The sequence below is a fragment of the Alexandromys fortis genome, unplaced genomic scaffold (genome assembly GCF_014885135.2).
Source record: "Alexandromys fortis isolate MF-2015 unplaced genomic scaffold, M_Fortis_MF-2015_v1.1 scaffold_33, whole genome shotgun sequence".
Taxonomy (NCBI): Eukaryota; Metazoa; Chordata; class Mammalia; order Rodentia; family Cricetidae; genus Alexandromys; species Alexandromys fortis.
In genome coordinates, this window is record NW_026067917.1 from 4512871 (window position 1) to 4532320 (window position 19450).

The 19450-nt window shown below is 45.6% G+C and overlaps 1 protein-coding gene across 4 annotated transcripts in view; it reads right to left on the reverse strand.

Moving 5' to 3' along the window:
• The window catches only part of Lypd6b (LY6/PLAUR domain containing 6B), a 163981-nt gene that overhangs the window by 29839 nt on the left and 114692 nt on the right, over nucleotides 1-19450 (reverse strand). For 3 of the 4 annotated variants that reach the window (XM_050139918.1, XM_050139915.1, XM_050139916.1), the window contains one exon: nucleotides 1499-1623. The gene's annotated coding sequence lies outside the window, so the exon portion shown is untranslated. Of the gene's footprint in view, nucleotides 1-119; nucleotides 228-1498; nucleotides 1624-19450 lie in introns of all 4 variants that reach the window. The other variant, XM_050139917.1, reaches the window with a different exon arrangement.

Here is a 19450-nt window from a genome sequence, read left to right on the forward strand (position 1 = left end):
CTCCCGAAAAGTTTGGGAATGCAGCCCCTGTCACCATTTCCTTAGGCTAATTAGCTGTGATACAGAATGGAAATCACCGAACTTCATAACTTTATCACTGTTGAGTGATTTACACCAACCTGAAGCCAGGAGGTCCCAGAACTGCATTCCTTTCTTTGGCAAATCTGTAGGTCTCCCCACAAAGGTAGCATTTGTTCATCATGTCCTGTCAGAGCACTGACTTAGGGCTGCGGTGAGGTAGAGAATGGTTATTCTTTGCCCTTCCCTTGCCTTCCTTGGTGCAAAGGTTTGGAGAAAGGAGGAGCGGAAGACGGAAGTGCACACAGAAGGCCAATGCAACCTACCCACGGCTGCACAAGAAGGCTCAGAGGAGGCACAGGCAGGGTCTGTTACAGATCCACAGTGAGTGGATAGCTCTGGGTAGCGGTTAGACTCCAGAACTAGCCCCTAGACTCCACTGTGTATGGGGTATGGAACTCATGGCCCAGAAGAAGATGGGAGAAAGCAATGACCGTAGGCAGTCATTTCACTGTGAGCCCACCTGCCTCCTCCTGAATCTTTATTTCATATTCTGTGCATAGGAACTGGGATGCTGTCCCCAGGAAGACACAGCCACGGGGCAGGACATCCCCAGATCATCTGCTTCTAGGGAAGAAAGTGGAACCTATGACTCTGCCCCAGCAGGAAAGGAGTAGTAATGATTTCTAGGCTAGAAGTCTGGGAGTTAGTTCTACCTTTGCCCCCTGCAAACAACTGCTTCTGCTTCCCTCCTTTCAAATGGACATTTTAGTTCATTTCCTAGAACAATCTAATCCATGCCTGTAGGTGTTCCAAATTCACTTATTCAAATTTTAAGCATTGTATTCATAGCTGGGACATTTCGTAAAACAGGGCCTCCTGCCCTCCCCAAATCTTACTCTGCAATACTCTGATAATGATTTCTTCCACTTCTTCATGGTACAGTAACTCCCTTTTAAAGCCAGCATTTATGGAGGGTTCGTAAGGGTCAGGCACCCAAGACAATTAATTCTTGCAACTCTCATAGCTCAGCGAGGTGGGGACCATTATTATCCCCGCTTCACAGGTGAGGAGTCTGAAGTTCAAAGAGAGGACACAACTTGCCCAAGGTTACAAAGCTTGTGAGTCAGGGTGAGACTGTGAATTCGGGAGTCAGGTCCACACCCCTCCATTTTAATTCCCCCACAACACTGCTTTCCAAATTCCTTCCTCTGGTTTCCTGGGAAGAAGTGGATTGTTTGGAATGGGCTGCTCAGTGTTTTTCTTTGTTTGTCTAACACGATTCCATCATCATTTGTACAATCCCTTCTCACATCTAAACAACGGGAGTTTAAAAACAATTGTGTCAAGCTGTGGGGCTGTGGCACAGCAGGCTAAGAAATGGGCCGTTTGTACATAAATATTTAAATACGTGCAATACACCCATTTAGTGCATTATTCACATTCAGGGCTTCTATAAAAAAGGGTTTCCAGAACTTACCAGCTGCTTCCTTTTGTGAACTCAATGATTCTCATCCAAACAGGCCTCACAGGAGCCATTATCCACACCAGCCACTTTATACTGACACCTGGTCGCCGATGTCATTGGCCTTTTCCTCTGTCACCCTGGCAAAGGAACAGAAGCAGTTTGAATTCCCACTCCCCAGTGTCTTTCTTTTGCCTCCTCTCCCCTCAAGCCTGGCATCCTGATTCCCTCTAAACTCTAAGCAAAACCATAGTTCAGTGATATGAGAATGACTAAGCCCAATCTGAAGGGGTTCCTGGAGTCACTGCAATTGTTCTAATCAGGAGTATGTATGTCCCCAGCCCACAGGAGGCCAGGCTAGTCCACAGGAGGCCAGGCTGGCCCACAGTGCTCAGATCTGTGGGTGAGTCAGCAGAAGGCAACTAAGCCTGCTGTTTACCAAGGGCAGGGGGTGGATAAAGAAATTCCTACTCTGGCCTTTAAGCCCTTGGTATTCTCCTTGATAGTCTCTGTAATTGATCAACTGGTGGGGGTGGGGAGCTTGCAGTTAACTCCACAATCCTGTAGAGCCCATGCAACAGTTGCAGGGCATGTCACCATCTCCTTCAGTGGAAAGAAGACAAGATGCAGAAGAGGAGACGAAGTCAGCCATAGTGAGGCCTCTTTACACCCAACGTTTCTCACCCCTGCAATGGGCCTGGCATGGAACAAAGGTCCAGATGTTTGTGGGATGAAGACATGAGGTGTGACAGAAATGTCACATTTTCTTCCGAGGAGCACTTAGAACAAATGCGTGCATCAGGACACCCATCCCGTCCGCTGTGCTCCAGTGAGGCCTGACCATGGAGTACACTAAGCCACACAACCAGGGCTCCAGAAGATACCGAGAAAACACTTATCTGGTTTCTCACCATTAACTTGAGGCGGGAAAAGTTTGCAAGGAAATGGAAGTTGAAGGTGCGAAAGTAGCAAGCTGATGTCAGAGCGGGAAAACAGCAACCGGACAACCCTGTCAACCAATAATCTCACTAGTTATGGAACCCATCAAGAGGAATCCCAGAGGCTTGAAAATTTAATCCGTAACGAGCCATGAAATGTGCAGTGGGCAGCAGGATATGAAACAGTGCAGGGCTTAGTGTTAGCTTTCTACAGCTCTGAGCGAGAGACTGCATGGAGGAAGCCAGGAGCTGTTCCGATGCTCCTTGGGGGGTTTCGGCTCTCTGGTCCCTTGGGAAGAGGGCTGGGGAGGTGAAGCATGGGCCTTGAACTGTGGGAACCCTAGGTTCTATCCTTGGAGCTGAGAGGGAAAAAAAAGGACAGATCAAAGAAAATAGTCAAGTTCCGCAAATCCTTGGTGGTCACATGCTGATGACGTCATGTGTCTTAGGTAGCTGAGAGTTCTACATCCAGATCGGCAGGCAGCAGCAGGGAGAGAGAGAGAGAGAGAGAGAGAGAGAGAGAGAGAGAGAGAGAGAGAGAGAGAGAGAGAGAGAGAAACTACACCTGGTTTGAGCACTTCCTCCAACAGGGCCACACCTCCTAAAAGTGTCAGTCCCTGGTGATCAAACTTTCAAATCTATGAGCCTAAGGGGGACATTCCTCTTCAAATCACCACACCATGTATGCCGTTGACTTGCTGTTGTGTGGGCAATTGTCCTGCACATTGGATTCCAAGTGTGGTATTTTGACATCATCCATCCAAGTTTATCTTTAGGACTTTTATTGGTGGAAAAGGCTTTAATTGATTATGTCTTTAAAAGTAAAATACCTGTGCACAATACATTTAAGTGAGTGTATAAACACACACACACACATGCACATACCACAACACATGTGTGAGGCTCGCTGGCAGGCATCTTTACCTGCTGAGACGCCTTTTACTCATATATTAAACATTCTTTTTTTAAAAAGATTTTATTTATTTATTATGTATACAGTATTCTTAGTATTCTGTCTGAATGTATGCCTGCAGGCCAGAGGAGGGCACCAAATCTCATTACAAATGGTTGTGGCCACCATGTGGTTGCTGGGAATTGAACTCAGGACCTTTGGAAGAGCAGGCAGTGCGCTTAACCACTAAGCCACCTCTCCAGCCCCCTATATTAAACATTCTTGAATACCTACTGTATATCATATATCCTGTAGTATATACAGAAGTATATATAGAAGGAACTAGCAATGAAACCTTTGGGGAAGGCATGGTTTATGCCCTTAAGTGATTCAAATACCATGATGAAGGTCATGTATGTGAGAGTCTGCTGTCGGGTAAATGGAGTAGTGCCACCTGCCACCTCACTGCCCACTCTCTGAGCTCTCTGGAGTAGGCAGGGAAGCATTTGACAGATGCTGCCCTCAGGCAGGAATGGTCCCCCAAAATGAGAACATCTGCAGAGAACACATCCACACACGGTACAGATGGACCAGGGAGAGGAAAGGATCAGGAAAGAGATTCCTTTCCGAAACACATGAAAGGAAGATACTAGAGACTGATTTCCGCCAGCCACCGAGACTTTTAAATATAAGGAACATTTTGACTGAAAGAACTGATGTCACCTGAAATGACAGAGCGAAAAGAGGAAAGAGTGTGGTTTAAAATGAAAAGACGTGCTGTTGGGGACAAAACCAGTAAAAAAAAAAAAAAAATCCTTCTAATCAAATGGCACAGTCATTATAGCTGATTCCAAATAATTACATTCTTGAAAATAGCTAGTCGGGAAGGCTGGCTTTGCAGTGACCTGCCACGAAGATTACCTTAATACACCATGTACTAATGCTCAAATAGCTCACTGTGCCCCACAAATAGATGTGGTCATTATACAACAGCCAAGCATACAGTCAAACCTCTGTGTGTGTGTGTGTGTGTGAGTGTGTGAGTGCACGTGTGTTTGTGTGCGTGCGTGTGTGCATGTGGGTGTGTGTTCATGTAGTAAGGGGAAAAATGGGTGGGAGAAGAGTGTGGCCCCGAGTTTAGAGGAGGAGAACCGTGGAAGGATGACAGTGGAATTGGGCTGCGTGTTACCGGAATGAAAGAAGAATTTGACAAGAACCTTAAATCCCCACGAGGAAAATCAGGAGCTGAGTCTTGGAGACTGCCAGGAGGAGACCTGACCCAAAGGAAGACATTATGGCATTCATGTGGCTGTAGGTGGGGGCTGGAGGTGAGGGGACAGGCAGGGACACCAATCAGGAGGCAGACAGAGTCCAATGCAGGTGGCACTGCACAGAACCCACAGTCTGCTTCTCTGCTGTCTGAGGTCACGAAGCCCGCTTACCTAGGACAGGGACTACAGGAGGGAAAGGCGACCCGTGCTTCACAGCCACCTGAGGCTGGCTGACCTGAAACTTGTTAGGAACCCTGTCTCCAGGGCTCTGCATGAACCCGGGAGAAAATTTGCTCTCCTGTGCCTCGGCTGAGTACAACTTTTCTGCCCCTGACACCCGGATAGTGGCTGGGAGAGAGGGGCCTCCACAGCACTCTGCAAGTCCATTGCTCTTGGCCTCTTAATTCCACTGACAGAAGACTGAAATGGCTTTTTTTTTTTCTAGGCTATTTCACATGGGTCAAGCTTAAATCATTTGCAAACCTATAGATTTAATCCAATCTCGGTCATATACAGATGAAAAGGCAGGACTGGACAGGTAAAAGGCCTAGTCCAAGGGCATAGGGCAAAGGAGGCCAGTTGAAGGACCTATTGGGCCACATTAATTGGGCAATTAAGAATCATTTCATGCCGGGCAGTGGTGGCGCACACCTTTAATCCCAGCACTTGGGAGGCAGAGGCAGGAGGATCTCTGTGAGTTAGAGACCAGCCTGGTCTACAAGAGCTAGTTCCAGGACAGGCTCCAAAACCACAGAGAAACCCTGTCTCGAAAAACAAAAAACAACAACAAAAAGAAATCTCCTATTCCATGCAACCCCCAGCTTCCTGGAACCCAATCAGCTACAGTACAGTTTATCAGTTAATGTGTTTCTAAGGCTTTGTAATGTCTTGTAAAGATTTCCCTCAGAGCAGTGTCTGTTAGTGTCTGTTAAAGCGGGCCGGGCCGCTGAGTCTGTATGGCTTCCTTCCCTCCTGGGGAAATGATGAGGAGTGTCTAGCCTCTTGTAGGGAAGGCCAGTACTTCCGGAGAAAACCCAGAGCCTTTAGTTGGCATAGAAGTCTTTCTAGCTGCTTGTTTTCCAGTTCATCTTTCCTTCCCTNCCAAAACCACAGAGAAACCCTGTCTCGAAAAACCAAAAAAAAAAAAAAAAAACCCACAACAACAACAACAAAAAAAATCATTTCATGAAGTTTGAAGCCCCAGGGACAGTTTCCTTTCCCTAAGTCCCCCTTTTCATGTCTCTGGCAGGAAAGGCCTCTAGAGAGATACCTAGCTGTCCTTCACCCTCCCCAGGCAGGCCCCTGAGCTGGAGGAGGGAGCTTCCACTAAGCCTCCTACTGCAAATAAATGGAGAAGGCTCTCAACAAGACGAATTTAGTTAGCCAATTCTCACACTTACTCACTTTTCAACTCTTGTTTTTTTTTTTTCTTTAGCGTTTTCTTGAACACTAAGACCAATGTCAAAATCAAAGACACCCAGACCACCACCAAAAATGATCTTAGAGAAGGCATTGCATGTGCTTGGGAAAGATAAGGAAGCAGGCATGTGTGGAGTCCTGATGTTACCAGAGTTACTAACCAGGGGCCCCTGGAAGTGAGGAATCATTAAACGTGGCCAGTTTTTCATGTACAACAGCATATATGATGATGGTTCCAACCGCAGCACCGCCTGCTGAATCAGGAAGTTAAGGGAGAGAAGATAAAACAAACAAACAAAAGCCAGAAAGCCCCCAGTAAATCTGTCCTTGTGTATTCCAGTCATAAACAAGAGTTCCCCTTGCTTTTCATGCGGGGCCTGCCGCCACCTTAGCTGTGTTTATCACTTCAGACAAAGTGTCTTGAGGAAGCCGGAGCATCCTTCTGCCTTGACAGCACAAGCTGATTAAATCTTCTGGAGAAAAGTTAGGCAAACCAGAAGCTGCCTCCTCTCTAGATTTCTCAGCCCGCATCTCTCCTTCCCTTTTCTCATTGCCGGGGAAAAATAAATGCAGGTGATAACATTTTGCAGCAAGCATCTACTGAAGATGTAGCTGTTTATATCTGGACTGAAAATTTTCCTACCAGGATGGTTGAATTATCCAGTAACAAAAAGAATTGTGAAGCCAGTGAGGCGGTCTCTGTTCATGCAGAAAAACCAAAGAAAAGCAGGGCCGTTGGAGCTGACAGTGTGGAAAAGCTGCATTCTAGTGAGATAGCGCGCACGTACACACACACACACACAAAACACACACACACACACACACACACACACACACACACGCTCTTCAGGATAGAAGAAGCAGGGGACGGAGGCTTAGTTTGCAATTTTGCTGGTGGCAAGAGACTGGAAGACAGGAATTGGCAGCTCTCTGCAAACTGACTAATGCCCAGATCTCCAACATGTATGGTTTAAAAACTAACAAATCAGGACCTGGCCTGCCCTGCTAACAGAAATATATCCCAGTTAGAAATCTGGAGAAACAATTATCTCGGTGGCATATGTGCTGATCTGAGCATTGGAGCGCTTGTCTTTTTAATCATCCCTGTTAGGAATATAAAAATCTGCTTAATAAATCACACAGCTCCCTAGACTTCACAAGGAATTCACAGACATAAAAGATCCAGATTTTACAAGTTATCCACACTGCCAGTTAACTGCTAAGAGCTACCGCAACGAAAGGACTTGGTCTGAGAGGTACAATTCTGCATCACTGCGGAGGTTTCTGACTTCCGGCAAAGACCCACTATCATGGGGTGGGGGTGTGGGGGGGGCATACGCCTCTTGGATCACCACCCTGGCAGCTCAGGCCCCAGGCTGCCCTTTTCCATTCTTCCCAAACAACTGGCGCTGAAGCAGCACTGTGGGCAGGAAAGCAGGACTCCCAGCATGCACTTCAATCCCTTGTTTGCCACGGTCAGTGATTCTTACATCACTGTGTGCAGCCTGGGGCTTTTTTGCTCACTCCCAAACTTGGAAAACTACTAATTAGCTCACGAAGAAACACTATGTAATCTCGCAACCACCGCAGTGGCCATACGTGAATGGAAGGGGCAGACGTACACTTTCAGGCTTTACCTAGTAAAGAGAAGCGATTCCCGCCAGGCAAGCTCTAAAGATCATCCTTCAGGTCTCTAAGGAAGGTGGGAGGCATGCTTTGTGCAGACTGGCCCAGCCTTTGATGGATTTACACAGGCTAGTGTAAGTACACGAACGTACCATGGTTGAGAAAGAAGAGAGGCAGGCTTCCAGGAGCCCATAAAACAGGCTGAGAAGATCATGTTGACCTTGTATTAGGACCGGGAAGAAAGGCATTTCTGATGTCTAACGCCAGGTGAGCTAGAGGCCAGTGTCTGTCTAGAACTGCTCAGGGGAGAGTTCTTTGATTCTAACCCACTCTCTGTGAACGGGCCACAGTGCAGGGCTAGGTCAGGCTCAGCCTCCCAGCAGGGTACCGCAGAGGAAAGTGAAAGAAACTCACTTTGACTTAATTTTGCTTTACTAACCTCTAGTGCCCAGAGATGATGAGGTTTTGTCCTTGAAATGTAGTGGATTTTTTTTACCAAAAGATGAAAAAATAATGTTAAAATCCTAACATTCATGGAGGAAGGGAAGGGAAGCCTGAAGATTAAATATGCAGTCTTACTGAACCCGGCAGGCCCTTTATAAGGATAAATGTGTTCTGATTTAAGCAGAGAGTGGAACACCTTGTTCAGATTCTCAACTTAAGGTGGATCGTCACTTAGGAACTATTAACGTCTCTGAGTCTCAAATTCGCCTCAATCATCAGAACACCGATCCTTCACTCCAGGTCTCTGGTGAGAAGGAAACTAAAGACAGAGAGAACGAAAAGAGAAAAATGACAGTGTTTTGCACAATGCCAAGCACATAGTAAGAGCTCAACAAATGCTAGCTTTCCGCCAAGGTCTTCACTTCCAACTGTAGCGACACTCTGGCAGCAAGGAGACAGTCCAGGCTGCGTAAGAAGACGACCCTTTCTGGGCTCTTTGTTAGATGCGGCAGACTCAGCTGAGCCACCATCAGCCCTCAGAACAGGCTCCGCATAGCCCTGCCGAAGCTCTCTGGATAATCAAGTGCAGGCAGGCACGCAATCCACTCACAAAGTGTACACCATCTCCTCCCGTCCTCGCAGACCTCAGGGCAAAGCATCCTGTGTTTTATGCCCCCGGTAATTTATGTTCATCTTCTTTACACAAAGCAACACTCCTGGCTCCAAAGAAACAAAGGGAGTGGGGAACAGACAGCAGGAAATGGCCAGATGGAAGAAGACCTTGGGCAACCAAACACAATAAACCTCTCTGCTTACTGCCAGGACACTGGGAGCAGAATCCTAGGCATCTTTCTGAGTGAGCACCTTGGCCAACTGGCTACCCAGCTGATAGGAACAGACTCCCAACATGAAAGCTATGAAAATGTTTCCTGCCACGAAAGAGAAGTAGCTGGCAATGTGGTTGAAGACAGGAGCAATGGGTGTCCAGGTTTGTTCTCCTGCTGGGACACTGTTCAGACTCACACAGCTTACAGGTCTTGAGGTCATTTCTCTCCAGACCATTGCTGAGAATTCCACCTACAACTCAGGAACACACTGAGCATCTGATTGTAACTGAAACATCATCTTTCATGCTCTACGAAACCCACACGCAGTTGGTATGGCCCACTCCAAATCGGCACAGACAACCCACCCAGGATGAGAATCACAAGACATTCAAGGCAAAGATGGCTGGACGTCACCTGTTAGCGGTGAGTGGTGGTGTAATGGGGAAGTCATTTTCGAAGGGTATTTACTGCAGATTTGCATCCTAGGTGCTTCTCTCATTTGAAACTGTGTTACGTGAGTATCCTACATGGCTGCTACATGGTGCTTTGCAGCCATTGTACTATGGCTTTCTATTCGGTCCACAAGGTAGCCATCATGTCAGGATGTAGGCTACCACCAGACAGGTCCTGTGAACTGCCTGCCCATAAACCTCTATTACCTGGACTACATCACCAAAGTGGTAAGCCGGACATAGTTCAGAGGTCTATGGATGTTTGAAAAGAGGGCAAGAAGGTTGTCAGGTAATGTGGCTATGTACAAGACACAAATCACAGGATCAGGCCGAGACTAGGATCCAGTCTCCAGGCAGCTGACCAAAGAAGGCTTCATTCCTTTCTTCAAATGCCCCATTTCCCTTTCCCAAGACTAATGAAGGCGTCCTGTAATAAACAGCGCTACCATTCCTGCCCTGACCTTTGAGCTGTCTAGGTAGCTGCCTGTTCTCATATAGATTTACTAGGCATTTCTAAAACTCCATCTTTGTTACACAATCCACATAAATACATCCTTGTATATATTACTAATATAGTATTATAATTATAAATCTTTTCCTTTCTCTTGACTATAATGCTTTTAAGGCAAGTACCATGTCTTATGTATTGAGTACTATGTATGATACTGAAGATTCTCAAACCAATATTTTTTCTGGATTAATAAATAAAAATGCATGTTAAGAAGTGGTTGGTTTGTGAACAAACACAAAAGGAAAGAGAGATTAATGAGGTGTAAGGCAGGAAATTAAAGTAAAATATTGCCTGACAAATTGCCTTCCCATTACCACATAGTTCCAAGCTATCCCATCTCATCAGGGCAGTTTAACACAGGACCTGGATTTAAGAGTCCACTACATAAAGCTTGTATCTTTGGGAAAGGAGTAGCAAATTGTGAGTGCCAAACAATGTTTCCTTAACAGACAAGCCGCAACGCTAACTGCTCCACACAAGGTAGAGCCTTGCTTTTATTTATTCTGTCTAACACTTTTATAGACTACTTGAGCAATGAAAAGAAGACTTCTTATCAACCTAATGATGGTGTCGTGCCAGGAAGGGCAGCCAGTGTGTTGCACACAGGAATCAAGATCTAAAAGAAAGACTTGGCATCAGGCTGAATTCAACACCAAGTTAAATGCAAATAAAGTTCTACACTTTTGTTCAGATAACAAACAAGCTCAGAATGGCCAAGGCCTAGACAGAAGTTAGTCTAGATGAGCGTTGGAGCTAACTGGCAAACACCGTGTCTTCTTAACATCCAGCAAGAGTGTTATTTCACAGAGGAACCGATGCACAAATGAGTCTCATTGTTAGATAAGAACACCTCAATTAAGCACAATTATTCTCATGAATATCTTAGTCAGATACTGCACACATACATGTACATATATATACTGTACACATACATTATATTTGTATACATATATAAATCAGTCATCTTCAAGATGGAGACATTGGAATCTGGTTATGTAGTACAAAGGCCTGACAGCCCATGGCCGGTGGTGTAAATCCCAGTCTGAGCCTAATGCCCCTGAAAACAAGGGTCACCAAGGCTAGAAGATGGTGTCTCATCTCGGGCAAGCAGAGGGAGGACAAACCCAGCTTTCCATTACCTTCTGTTTTACTCAGACTTTCAACGGAAGGGTCGGTGCTCAACTTGGGGAGGAACAACCACCAAATTACAAACAAAGACCCTCACCTTCATACTCAGAGACAATGTCTGACCAGCTCTCCAAGAATCCCAGACCTCTTAGGTCTGATTCCGAGCCCTGAAAAACCAGATATCCAGACTGTACTATTGAATTTGAGAGATGACATGCCTCTCAGCTCAGCCCTGAGATCCTCACAGACCAAGGTCTCCTTCACAAATCAGTACCCGTGTTCAGGATCGACTCCTGGCTTCTGGCAGCTGGTTAAAGGAAGATCCTGCGATGAAATCTTAACCTAAGGGTGCATATGTAAAATGAGGCAGAGGTGAGCTGTGAAGGGAGAACTTCAAAGACTGAGGACAGAAAGGGGCAACTATGGCGCTGTAGGCACCCCCAACATTGGATCTCTTTAGAAAGCCCGGAAAAGAACCCACACAGAGAAGCCTTGTAGTGAGCATTGCATTCTTCCACAAACACGACTTCAGCATTAATTACCCCAAACTTAGAAAATATACTTATTATATCTCTAGAGAGTGGACAAATAAACCGAAAATGCTTCTTCTAACTCAAAGCATGTTTTCTGCCATCCATGTGTAACACAAACATGGGCCTTTCTTAATTCTCTTTTTCCATCTTCCCCAGCTCCCAACTACCATGTTTATGAACAAAACAAAACAAAACAACAGAAAAAGGCTGGGGATGCAAAGCCAAGAAGAAATTAATCATGTTAAACCCAACAACAACAAGTAAGGAATGAAGCGAACAGAATTACTGTCCGTGAGTGCTAAAAGCTGAAGGGTAAGGGGAGTTTTATAGACCTAGGAAGTGATGAGGTGAAAAGAAAGACATCAAGTCTACCCAAAAGGTAATAAAATATTTTATTTGTCTTCTGGTTGTGAAAAAGGAAATAAATGATTAAAATGACTGTCAGAATGCCCCAAGGATAAGGGCATTGAACAGGACTCGGCTATAAATGTTGTAAGAGTAATAAAGGAGTTGGTTTTGTTTCCTTAGCATTTTTCTGGGCTGAGCCTTCCTATTTCAACATGGGAATCATGGGCAGTGGAAAAAAAAAAAAATGAACCCGCTGCAGGGCACACATTATTGTCTCCCAGGCCTCCTGACTCACGCGCTCCAAGGTAGCTAGCTGTCTCTGCAGTGGCCGGCTTCTTATTTCACCGACCCTGTAGGACAGGCCGCCAATCAGCAGGCCTTGTGCATGATAACTTCCTCTACTTTCACAGCTACTGGTGACTCCATCACGCCGCCTATAAAACATTCATTTTTCCTAGTCTTGGGAATTGAAGATGGAGACAGGCTTCTGCCCCAAGGTGCTCATTCTACTGTCTAAAGGGCCTTGGATTAATTCTGCTGTTGTTTAGGGATGTATTTCAAGTGCCTGGAGGCAGAGAAGGGTGACAGGGTGGCTGCTATAATAGCAACTGCGGGTTTTATTTAAACCCAAGGAGGATTAGGTAAGAATTTGCAGAAGAGGTAGGATTTCCATTAACCCACAAGCTCACATCCAGCAGCCTCCTTGAATATAGTCTTTAGGCTTGAAACACTGAGCTGTCCTGCAGACACATCATGGCTCCACTGAGTAGCAAACACAGCTCCTGCTCAAAAAGATACAGTTCTATAGTCTGTGGCGACAATAAATACGAAACAATTCCTAATGGACTGAGCTTAGAAATGAACCGAGCACACATGCCAATCAAAATGGATTTCTGTAACTAGAAAGACAGCCACGCTGGATGTAGGACCGTTTCATCTCAATTTTTCCATTTGAAGTATACACGGAAAGATCTAACAATAGCACAGGGCAGGGACATGACAGAAGACAGGTGGCATTTATAAACCTGAAATCACTTTGGCTGCCTTTCCGTCATTCTCCACTATGCTAGCACAAGATGATGGCCCTGTCAGCATTGTCCTAAGCCTTGAAGGGATTTCCCAAGACCCACACTGGCTTCTCTGGTCAGTGCACAATAGTACTAAGAGCACAGAAAAGAGGTGCCCCTCTGCCCCTGCCAGCACCTTCTGTACTAACAGCTGCACCTGTGTTCTTGGAACAACCTAAGGCAGATTGGAGAGGCCAGACGGCCCCTTGTGGTTGTACAATGGCCTTTTACATGGCCGCTTTTGACAATACTGGCCAATACCATTTTTCAAATAGACACACGACTGAAGACTGAATCTCAGGGCTGTCTTTCCAGGATGAGACACAGCTCCATATTCAGACACATATGCAATGCATAGTTCTCAACAGGAACTCTGGCTCTCCATGCCCATTGTCTGAATATTCCTATTCAGTGGAAGCCCGTACTGCATCCTGGATGACTCAGGGCAATGGTAATGAGGAGGTGAGTAATGCGCTCTAGAAGTCACTAGTTGGGATAAGTTCTTCATCACCTGGCGGGACAGGTTTCTCCGGCCAGCCAAGAACTGAACAAATAAATCAACGTCACTTTCCTCTCTAACATCTTAACACCCCCCCCTATTTAAAATTTGCGGCTCAGCTCACAATTCAAAGGAGGCTTTTGCAGAGCTCTCCTTGGGGCCTGGAGTGATAACAGAGATGGACAGGAGATAGGTGAGACCTGCGGAGAGAACATTTATTGCACCAGTGGAAAGCCTATAGGAACACATTCTGGCTTTCTGCACTCTGCCACTGCCCCCGTTATTTCAGGAATCCTCTGCATAAAGCGAACACAACGTCTTATTGAAACTGAGTACACAAGTATGTGGGCAAGAGAAAATAAGAGCCTCAATCCTGGCAGTAAAATTTTACGACTTGGCAACTGCCAAGGAACCTTGGCCCTTTGGGGTCAAAACAGAGCAGGTCAGGGAATGCCTCAGAGATTTCCCGATGCCTTGTGTCTCCTTACCCTACAACTTCCCCTGTGGCATTATTCTAATTTCTTATTAGAAATTATTTTTAGAACTAGAAGTTATTCTTTGGGGAGAAATATATTGAACTGCTGTTTAATTGCAAAGCCAAGGGTTCCTCAGGATCTGACAAAGAACTCTCCATGTTACCCCTCATAACTATAGGGTGGACAACAGCTAACAGGCCCAGGAGGTAATGTTGGTTATTCTCTGTGCTTCCAAAGTAAACCTCAGAGAAGGAGGGCTGGCCAGCAGTGGGTGCTTTACATGTCATCCTCTGCATCCCTCTCTGGTGGAACCATGCAAGGACCCGCTGTTGAGTATCAGATTCTCCCCTTCTTAGAGTACAGAGTGAGAAGGGAACGGAGCTAATAATTAGTCAGAGTTCAGTGCTTATGAACACGGAGAAGGATGGTAATGAGGCTAGGCATCTCAAGCATAGGCTTGTCGTGCTTATATGAGAAACTTCCGTCTCTATCTCAGACTCCCTGGGGATGGGTGTCAAGAGCGGCTTAAGGTTATCCTTAGAATGCTGGGCTCTGGCTGGACTCTCAGTGACAACCTTCGAAAAGAGAGACTCTGAGGATGATAAGCAAGTGGCCAAAGTGGCTGTGATTGTGGGTCAGAAGCTGGCGGACCAATGATGGACAGATGCGTTGATTTGCATTCTAATTACCCAGAGCCCTTCCCAGCCTGGTGATCCCTGCCAAGCCCCAGCCTTAAGCAAAGATCTCTGCTCTTTTCTTCTCTAATACCCTTTCTGTTTACTATTGAGCAATGACTTTGACTTGGGGTGTGTTGCAGGGGGTTGGAGGGTGGGGACACTCCAAAAACTCCAAAGTACTCTCTTCCTACAACCTTGGTTATAAAATCAACAAGAGAGGGGACTCATTAAACCCAGCGATCCCAGGGTGAGTCAGGCTGCAATGACATCAAGGAAAAGCTGTGCCCGGAGCATCCTCTCTGGGGATTAGACTAGTAAAGCCCCTTCAGAAGACACAAGGACTTTTGCATGTCTCCAATGGGCACACAGTGAAAACCACAATTTTCTAAGCCTACTAAAGCATGCCTGTTCATTCACTGACCCAGAAGCCTGGGAGGCGTCTCCCCTACCTGCCCTCCGCACACATACCCACGTCCCACATACGTGTCCGCTCACATCCTTCTCCTCAGTTCCACATCTTAGACACATTTTTATGTCACGCATACTACTTAACAAGAACTTTGTCCCCACAGAGCCTGCAGTGTTAGCAAACACCAAAGGTAAAAGCATGAATCAACAGGCAAATTCTGAAGCCCAGCTGAGACACAAGAACTGTGCCTAGCCAAAGAGGAGGAAGCTAATGAAGCCCAGGAAGCAGTTAGGTTTATAGCAGGGGTTGGAACAGCCCCCAGAGGCCCTAAAAAAAGAGGATGCTTCCTGCCTATGCTGTCCTAGGCCATTCTGTCCGACCAGCAGGCTTAGTAGCTCAGCTGTACCGACAGCCTTAAACAGAGTTTGGAAGTGGCGCTTAAGTCCTGTCATGACAACTACTGGTGCCTGGATGCTCTCAATGTCTACGCTGGGGACACACTTTTCCAGTTGGTTTGGAAAGGGGAGGAGAAAAGAAGCAAACATCCACGAGGAAGGAGTCCTTAATGCAGGAAAGGATTATCTACTCTGAAGATTAACTGAAGAAAAGGATGAGGGTGGCAGAGTGTCCCCTGGTGTGAGGAAAATATCTAGGATTTCATGCGCAACAATCAAGAGATCTGTCTGTCCTCTGGAGCTGATCCTGGTGGGAGGGAGAGGTAGTGGAAGGGATGTGCCATAAGCAGCCTGGCCCTCCCTAGGTCTTGCCAGTGTTGTCTTTTTTTGTGTGTGGGATGTGCATGTCCATTTGCCTGTCTTCCAGCATTTTCTAGCTTGAAGGGCTATGTGTAGAAACACACAAGTTCTGACATACACAAGTACCTTTCAGTCACAGGCGCTAGTCCCTGACACTAGCCCAAGCCAGCATGACCAGGGGAACAAGCTAAGGAGTCAAAGTATCACACAGGGATCTGCGGGAGAGAGACAGAAGCCCGACTGGAAGAGTGACTTCCGTTGAGCCGTAGATTGGCGGTCTCTCCCCAAACTCTGGTGCTACAGGCAAAGTAAGAAACTCTGAGCCATAAGTCTGATCCTGGCCACCAAGAATATTCTACATTCCTCAAAGTGAGGATGCAACTGGGGGTCAGTTGCTAGGATAAATACAATCGTCACTTTTAGGCTGAAAAAAAAAATAGTGGCTACGCTATTTTCCTTTGTTAAACCACCTGGAGAGTGAACTTCCACAGAGACTGTGCTAAAAGGGGCTATCGGCATCCTTGTCTTTCCCCAGGATATCCCTCAAACAAAATGCTAAAAAAAAAAAAAAACCACAACATTCCGTTTTGGGCTAAGTCTAAGGAGCATTAAACCAAAATTAAGAGACTACTGGAAAGCCTATGGGGAATGTCCTTACATATCTTGTTTCTCACTTCCCTAACAACCCACGCTGAGCACACGTATTCTGGGGGACACCAGTGGGCGAAAAGGAATCGCTTTGTGTTCTATGGGACATAAACACCTTCATGATCTCTTCTCTTACCATGTGCCTTGTCCTATTTGAGGCCACAAGGGTGAAACAGGTACCCCTATGAACTAGAATTCTCCCGAAGGATCTAATGACGAGAGAAGAAAAGGTTTGGGGGGGGGGGGTGGAACTATCCCTAGGAATGTGGAAGGGGTTTTACATAGTGCTGACAACTTTGACCACCTTGGATGAAAGTCTAGAGCAGGGATGATGATGAATCCCATGATGGGCAGGACCACACCTTGACTAAGACTGCTTAACCATGCACATCTTTTGCCTTTTGTTTGATTTTACCCACATTTTAATAATGTGTCCCTGAATCTCTTTGTCCCTCTGCCGAATATGGCCAAACCGAATCCATTTCCTTTCTCTGCATTTCACCATTTGGCTTTGTTAATTGTCTTATAAAGGATGGATGGCCACACCCAGCTTTTGGCTCCACTGAAGAGCAGGCTGTGCCCTAACTCTGACAGTGTTACTGGTGCTAATGACAGTGGTCAACATCTTCATTATCATATGCAAAGAGGTGTTGCTGAAAGAACTCTGTTTTCCACACCTTCCTCCCATGGATCAGCCAAGATCACCTTACTCAAAGATTATGTAAAAATAAATGCATTTGTTGGGCAGTGGTTGTGCTTGCCTTTAAGATTAGCACTCGGGAGGTAAAGGCAGGTGGATCTTTGTGAGTTCCTCGAGGCCAGCCTGAACTACAACAAGAATTCCAGGACAGCCAGAACTGCTCTACAGAAAAAAACGTTGTCTTGAAAAACACAAACAAAGATAAATGCTTTTAAGCCAATTTCAGGTTGCTCTTATAATCAAACCTAAAAATCTCTTGGTGTATTTTAAATGACTATTAATAATTCGTAGCTAGCATCATGAATAGGTAGGGTTTATTCTATTCCACTTCCTTTCCTTGAGCAGGTCCTACCCCCAAATCCTCTCTGATCAATAAAATGAGGCAGAAGCGAGGCTGAGTAGTTTTTGAGGCTAAGTGTCAAGAGTGCACCGCCTGCTTTTGTTCTCTGGCCAAATTTGTCGTGTGGCAGAACCTAGAGAGCCTACTGATGTCATTCTAGCTAAGTCCCCTAGAGCAAGTTTTAAACTGTGGGACAAGGGGCCACATAACTGGATGTGAGATGGCAAACAACGTAGCAATGGTAAAAGGCTTCGGAACATGCCAGGACTAAAAATAAATGAAAACTCACACACACAGCGAATCCACGGTGGCGGTGCTCGCTCACCTGCATCCCTCAATTTCACTGCAGCTTTAGCTCTGCACACACAGCAGGTGCAGTTTGCACTGAGCATGCTGTCATGCCACAGCACACCAAGAATACTGCAACGTGTTGACTCTGCTGTGACTATTGTATGTTATGGAATGGCAGTGCTTTTCGTGTACATAAAACGTTTTTTACTCCTACTGAAACATAATGGTTTAAGTGGGGCATGGTAGAACATGTAGTCACATCACTTGGGAAGTGGAAGCAGCTTGAGGTTATCCTCAACTACAGAACACGTCGGAGGCCTGCCTGAGCTACAGGAGACCCTGACTCAAAACATACCAACAAAGAAACACAACTTAATCACAGAAAACAGAGACTTAATATTTTCCTACTGTCATTCCTTAGCATGCACATATCAAATTAGTGCAGCTTTGGATTTTATGGTGTTTGACAAATAAAAACATCTAATACTCAAATACATTTCATTTTTAATAAATGGAAAATTGCAGGTATACCGAAGAGTTGTTTTGAAACGAATTTCTTTGTGATTTATTGCCAGTAACTTTGATTTGTATTACTAACTAATTCATATTCTTACATGGTAGGAGTCGTGAAAAACTTCTCAAGAAAAAGTAGTCATGAGTAGAAGGGGTTTACAAAGGAGACAGACTTTCCAAAGTAGATCATTGAAGAAAGACATTCTGGAAATCACATTTTGTTCCTTGTAAGCCATGACAGAATGTAGGACCAGGCAGACCTATATCTAGCTTAAATAGAAGTTGTTTGATTCCATGGGTCTTAGTGGGCAGACCTGCTCAGTATACGCGCAAACCAACCTAGGAAGCGGGTCATAAATAGCCATGCAATTGCTATGGTCCAGATTTGTGGTACCAGGAAAGCAAGCAGTCCCGGGTAGCTTCTGTTCTCTGCTGGTCAAACGACTGAAATTTTCTTATATGTACATAAATAAAATTCCCCAGTATGGGAGAGATAAAGTACCAATGGTAAGCGCTATGCATGGGACACGTGGCAAGCCAGGAGGTAAGCGTGGAAAACAGTGAGCATCCAGAGGTGTCTACACTAGGCCGGCCCTGTTCTGGGGTGTTCTGCAGGCTACAATCCCACTCTGACCCTTTGTGGCTTGGCTAACTTTGAGTAACTCAGTTTTCTCATCTATGAAATGTGGATTTTAATAGACTCTTCCTGCCAGGCATGTCATGATGATGACAAGAGATCACACGTAGAAAACCTTGGTCTGCTACCTAAGGAAGTAGGAGCCAATAATGTTAGCTGGGGTGATGGTGATGATGGTTAATATTGGGGTTAAAGGTTTGCTTATCACCTTGTGCTCATTTCTACTACCGCGGTTAACTGTGGTCCCAGAACTATGCCTAACACTGCTAAATAAAAAATGTCTTTGCCTTGGAAGATGGCCCTCCACCCTCATGTCTCCTAGCTGGACCTTCAGCTCTCTGGTCTTCCCAATTGGAGGACAGCTAGTAAAAGGCTGTTAAATTGAAGTAGCAGTTCACGCGCCACCCTCTCTCTTACCCCGGGGAAAACTGATGATAATATACAGATTCTGGCTTGTCTGCCTGATCCTAATTAGAGCCGTACAATGTCATTGATTCAAAACGGCAAAGAGAAAGGCATCCTACCAGATATTTTACAGGATCCCGCTTTGTACTTGAAACGTATAA